The sequence below is a fragment of the Mauremys reevesii genome, linkage group 9 (assembly GCF_016161935.1).
Source record: "Mauremys reevesii isolate NIE-2019 linkage group 9, ASM1616193v1, whole genome shotgun sequence".
NCBI lineage: Eukaryota > Metazoa > Chordata > Testudines > Geoemydidae > Mauremys > Mauremys reevesii.
Window position 1 is genome coordinate 27721905 of NC_052631.1, and position 6834 is coordinate 27728738.

A 6834-nucleotide genomic window follows, 5' to 3' on the forward strand; every position below is an offset into this window, starting at 1 on the left:
GCAAGACAGAGGGAGGAGTCATAGTAGCTAGTTCTACCACCGCCAGTAACAAAGCCTAAGAAAATAGCTTCAGGAGTGATTACTCTTAGTATTATCATTTTAAATAGCTTGTATGACCCCAGTCAGCCACAAGCAGGAATCCCATATGCCCACTGTATAAACTCAGTGCATTAAACCTCATGCTGTAACAAATGTAGAGCAGGTGTATACAAGCAGGTCACCCTTATGCAGTTATGCCCCTTGGCAAGTTAAGTTTTCCTTGATATCTTTGTGGATCCAATTAGTGTGGTTAGAAGTAGGAAATTATTTTTGCTTATGGATCAGAGGTGGGTTTAGCATTGAATCTTCCCCGCCTAACTTTCCTCCTCCCACTCCCAAGAAAACATCACCAGGTTACACATCAACTGGTGCTATTGTACGCTCTTCTTGATCAGTCTTTTAACCTTTAATTTATCCTGAGATATGTTGACCGTACAATGCTAAGGTAGAATTATGACTGTTCTGGACATTAGATTATGAAATGACTAGTAGCCTCATTGGGTATGTCTACACAGCAACTAGACACCCATGACTGGCCTGGCCTAGCTGACTTGGGCTCGTGGGGCTTGGGCTGCAGGGCTGTTTCATTGCTGTCCAGATTTGGGGCTTGGGCTGGGACTCCTGCCTCTAGGACCCTGTGTGGGTTGGGAGGGTCCTAGAGCTCAGGCTCCAGCCTAAGCCCGGAAGTCTACACAGCAATGAAACAGCCCTGCAGCCCAAGCCCTGTGAGCTCAAGTCGGCTGGCATGGGCTAGCCATAGATTTTTCTTTGCTGTGTAGACATACCTATTGTTCCTCCTTACTGGAGTGAAGCAGAATAAAATTAATTCTGGCTGGCGGGGTGTTGAGTGGTTTTGCCCTTTATTGCTGCTCTTCAAGGGGGCAGTATATATTTTGTAATGACTAGAAACTGCAGTTTAGCCTTAGGCCTCTGACTTCCTTCTGAACCTGCTAATTCATCATCAGCTGCTGCTGCTCTGATGCTGAAGGATTGAAACCACAGGTCTAGCCCTAGGAGGATACATTGATTATATCAGTATTGCCTAAACCGAGCTGGGAAATAGCATGTCCCAGAGATATGAATGAGGTGTCATGCTGGAGCAAACCTACAAGTCACTGATTTGCCCCCTTACCTAAAAGTCAAGAACAATAGTTTAATAAATCTAAAAGGACTAGATATTTAGATAAATAAAAACATCTGTTGTTATACTAGGCACAACTACAATGAAGCTTAATCCTCAGACTTTGTAACAAAACCTGCTCACAAACTGACATTCAAATCTCTTTGTGATAAACTATTGCAGGGTTAGGTACATGATGGGGAATTTTGCACCTTCCTCTTAAAAATCCAGTACCATACTGCTCACTGTTGAAGATGAGATACTAGGCGCTCTCATCCCTTTAGTCTAATGCAGAATGGCATTTCTCTGGAACCCAAAAAAGTATTTGATTCTAAAGTGATTGTGCTTTTACCACATGCTGCACAATGAAGGCAGCTTTCAGTAGAAATAATTTAGGGATACAGATGGCGTCAAAAAGGCTACTTTAAGTAATTTGCCTGTAATCTACCTGACCATTATACCATAGGTGGATATGAAATTTTGTCTGCTACTTCTACTCCAGTTGAGCATGTCGTCTTCATAGTACCATTTTGAATATGGCTACCTAATATTAACGTTAATCTATTGTGCTGCTTGTTTTGAGCAAAGTGGCATGGGAGTGGGGGAGGGTAAATTATGGCGAGACTTGCTCCACCCTAGTCCTGATCCAGTTCTGCCTCCCCGTTGACACCTCCATGTTGCAGCATGAATTTACTTCCCCACTCTACTGAAGTGTTCCGATACAATGGTGCTGGGAAACTTTATAAACCACCAGTGGAAGATCTCACCTACGTATTCGTATATTGTTTAGGAGAAGAGAATGGTTAAAGTTCAGGATGAGGGTTTTCTTTTCTGGGCCTGTATTTCCTTCAGTATATCTAGCTAAGATAGGTACTTGTCTTAATTGTGGTTGGCTGTGTGTTGAGTTGGCTTCCCACTTATAAAGGGGGCTGAGCAATGAAAGACTAGGGGATTGATTGGGGGGAATGGGTTCTAAGTGGCTATCCCTCTTGGGGGGAATGTAACAATGTGCTTCAGTCTTTGCTCTTAAAATGAGTTTTGGGACTACTAACTTTTCCATTGGAAGTGCCCCTGGATGCCAAGAAATGAGTAATGAAGCTTTTGTCTGATTCTGGAAGAAAGTGTATCAGTAATTCATAGGGGAAAAACTGGGGTGTAAATGTGGGCAACATTAAATACCAATTTAAAATGCCCCTTGCCAGGGGCTTCTCCTTCTGTTAGTTACTCCTGAGGGCATTCTGTGCCAAAAACTTAATTCTGTGCACAATATTTTAAAATTCTGCACATTTTGTCAAATAAATGTGGTGGCTCCAGCATGGCATTGAGGAGCACAAGCCACTGGCTGCACAGAGATGGGAGATCATGGTGAAGCTCCTTCCTGGGACATGGACTCAGCGGTGAGGCTGCACCCATCCCTGACACAGCGCAAGGACCAGGCCTACCCCTCTATGCTAGGTGAACCAAGGTAGGATCCAAGTGTAGAGGGGCTTAGTGTTGGGAAACCAGGTGTGGGTTGAGGGGGTTCTGTGTGAGGTAATTTGGGTGTGGGTGGCTCAGTGGGGGATCTGGCTGCACAGGGGCTTGTTGGTGGGCGGGTTCTGGGTGCAACGGTAATGGGATTCTGCAGGGGGGTCCAGGTGAAGATAGTTGGGGCTCAGTGGTGGGTGGGGTGGATGTGGGGTCTAGGTGGGCAGAGCTCGGGGTGTCCAGATGCTGGGGGAGTGGGGTGGGGATCCAGGAGCAGCAGGTGAGGGCTTGGTAGGGTGGGGATCCAGGTACAGGTGGCTTGTTGGAGTGGTCCTGGTGTAAGGGGAGTGGGGTTCATTGGGGGTGGGCGGGTTCTGGGTGCAGGGGGGGTGAGGCTAAATGGGAGGGTCTGAGTATGAGGGGGTCTGGATGCACAGAAGTTGGGTGGATTGGTAAATGGCTACCTGCACAGTGATTCCGCTTCCAACAGCTGAGGGAGAAATCTGGGGGTGGATCTGACCCAGCCCTGGATGCTGTGCAGGGGAAGAGGAAGTCCCATACGCCCCAGTCCAGCTGGGACTAGCAGCTGAGCCTGGCACAGGGTAGGAGCCACCAGATGGGTCTTCTCCAGTCCCATCCCTACCTCTCCGCTGGCTGCTGTGGGCACCCAAACATACTGCTGGGCAGAGTCTCATGACTGCTCTTGTGGCTTCCCTTTGCTTCCTCTGTCAAGAGTCATTTTTCTGCAGGGAAGCCAAGAAAGCTGCAGGGGACACAAATTCTGCGCCTGTGCAGAGGTGCAGAATTTCCCCAGGAGTATGTTAGTGCTCTCTCCACTATGTTACAGCTGTTCTAGCATAAACAGTTCAAATATTGTGCTTTATAAAAGCAGTTACTCTAGCAGGTGGAGCCTTACTGCTTGAATCACTGACCATATCCAAGATTCTGAGATTCTTGGGGCACTAATGTTACACACTAGTGATCTTTTCATCTTTGATTACACTTTTATTTCAGGCACATGAAAACACACTAAACTAGTACATGTTGATAATGCAGAAGCGGTACTAACCTACAGCATGGATCAATAAGATTTATTAGCAAAAGTAGCATATGTTCTGCAAAGACATCACTTGGGAAGGAGGTGTGCATATGTTAAATCTAAGAGCAGAGACCATACAGGTGCATGAAAACATGCAACAGAGCACACAGAGGTGGTGTATCCTTTTTTCTGTTGCTATGGTGAACCATTAACTTCAGCATTAGAGTATGACAGGAAGATTGAATTTGACCATGCAATATTAAAACTTGGAAAATGCTATAAGAATGATCACTGCACATACTGGTCAACTTATACTACTGCAGTTAAGCTTTGTTCAGCTTTTACACTGTTTCTTGCCATGTGTTGCGCCTTAATTCTGCTCTTACCTATACCTTACACCTTTACTAAGGAGTTGTTAAAATTTGATACTTGCATTGTATTTTGAGACCCTATCTCACTGCAGAAATTGAAGTAGAGATAGGAAGGGTGTAACTTTAGTAACACCCAAAAGATCAGAGTAGTGGGAATAGGTATTTTCTTCATCTCTCTGCAGCTTGGAAATATTTAATGAACCAGCAGAGGTTGGGAATGTAGCTGTCTGCTCACATGGTGTGGTTGGTCAAACTAAAACCATGGTAGTCGAGATAAAAGTTTGTAGCAAGTGTCAATTTTGAATGACCTTCCCCTACTTTTAAAGAATTGAAAATTGTTTTATTGGCATGTTGTATGGAATTTAAGCTCTACATGCTAAATAGCTATGGTTTTCTTCCAAGGCTGGCCCAATAGACCTTTTAAGTTTCACTGAACTATAACTATGGATTGAAGAAGTTGCAGTCTACAGCAATGGTAGCGGATGCTTGTAAGTTCTGAGATCAAACTAGCTCATACCTAAGAAATTTTCAGACTACTCTCCTGAACTGACTGTATCTTCTCTCAGGTACAAATGGAGGCAATTAAACAGACTGCTTCTGCTCCCCAGCTCTCTCGAGCAGTGATGTATAGCCTTTCTGCTTAATAAAACATTTACTTAAAATAGTTGTAGCCACTAAATATTTTTCAGGGAAGAATCTCTCCTAAATTTAGAACTCCATGTTAGCTTTTACGCCAAAAGCTTCATTAGTTATCCAGTTGGAAATAATACACTTTAAACTCTCACTAAAAGATGAGGTCCTTAAACTGTTAATTCAGTAGTATGGTTTCATGTACAATCTTAATTCTGATTGTATATCCTCCACCTAACAGGGTTAGGGATATTTTTTTTCTCTTCCAAACAGTGGAAGCACTTAACAGAAAATGGCGACTGTCTTTTCTGTGGAAAACGAGTGAAGCCTCAGCTTTCTTAGCAAAGGTGGTATTGAGATCTATAGTAAATGTAGCATGAACACAGCTAGAGAAGTGAGAGTGCAGCTCTTTGTTAACTCCTTTGGAAGGAAAAACACCTTGCCCTCAGTGAATTGGATCCCCAAGGAGTGCTGAGATTCATTTATATCAAGTTCATTTTAACTGGCAGTTTCCTTATACTGAAAAAAGAAAAATTAAATTAAAATGCATACAGTCCGCTCAGCTATCTGGCCCTTGTTTTTCAGAGGATATGGGAAATCTTTCTTAACTGAACATCTAGATGCTTTTGTACAGACCTTCATATACCACTAGGGCCCAAACCAGACTGCCATTAAAAAGGGAGCATAATACTATGTCATAAAGCACTGGCTGAGTTTTAAGTCATTTCAGATTCATGTAATGAAAGCTATGTAAACAGTCTTGGTAGAGAGTGTTCTATTTAAAAGCAGACCAATTGCTCTAGCTACTGTGCACCCATAGTTGGGCAAGAGTACATTTGACAAACATGCTACCACAAGCTGTATGCACAGGCCCAGTATGTCAGTGTTGCGGTATTCAGGCAGTAAATGAATTAGTGTGCAGAGATGGATGCTGTTGCAATACTACTGATTGTGTGCCTCCATGGAAGATCCTCTGGAGGACTGTTTACTGGTAGTAGGGGAGTGGTGGTAATGATGCTAGTCCTGCTACATACAATGGCAAACTCCAGGCTTGCTAGTCCTGCTAAGTAGGATGTTAAACTCAGAACTAGCAGCTGGAACCCTGTCAATACAGTTATTAGCATGGACTCTTCATTACATCTTGAGTAAGATAACATGCCCCTTTAAACATGTGCACAGGCAATATTAGAGCAGTGATCAGGCACTAGCATAGTAGGATGAATTGGTGACTGCAAGTTAATGCCATTGGCTGCATCCAAAGATACAGGCTGATATGGACTAGCTGAAGGGTAGGCAATGGAAAGTTCTGGGAGTGATGGTTAAACCCTTGAACCTTCACAATGAGTGTGATTCTTTTATCACAGATGTAGAATATCCTCCTCACCCTACCCCTGCTACACACTTCATGAAGCTGGCATGTATTTGGAGCTATACTAGGCTTTATTGCAGTGCCTGTGCTCCTGCCACATACTGCCTCACCTCTTGTTGCCTTGCTATTCAGGCCAGCAACTAACAATGGAGTAGGTGAGGAGGCAAGCCACAGTACCTTGTCTTACTCCATGCATGATTATTACGTAACCCTTCTTCCCCATCGGCAGTACATTAAGTACCAGGGTGCTATGCTGGAACCTGGTGTATTGGACTTTTAAGCCATGGGTTTGCTCAAGGCAGAGATGTCAACTTCTACTGAAAGTGTTCCTTAGATCACCCTTTAAGGTTGCTGTAGGGTTAGAGAGATTTTTTTTTTTGAAAGCTGGGGAGTAAACCTGTCTAGTCTCTCCCAGCTGCTGTATACTAGATTGCTTATTTGCCCCCCCCCTCCCCTCCAGCAGGCAGAGCTCCTGTATGTTCCATCTCCTTGAAGCACTTTTGGTTGATCTTTGAGGGATGAGATCCTCTGGATCTCAGGTCTGCTTAGCTGACTAGTTTGTTTCAAGAGGTACTCCCTACAGGACTCCTCTGCTCCTAGTCTGATGAGCAGAAATGTGAGTGTCTTTACTCATCACTATCTCTCCATCCAGTAGCAACTACACCAGATGTGTGCTACCTGGAAACTAACTAGGGAGCTTGCCCCAGGCAGCTGGCTAGTGGACTCACTTTTTTTGGAACACTCTTACAGTGTCCCCAAAATAAAGATGTCCATTAAGTTGTAGGCTCATAGAATAGCT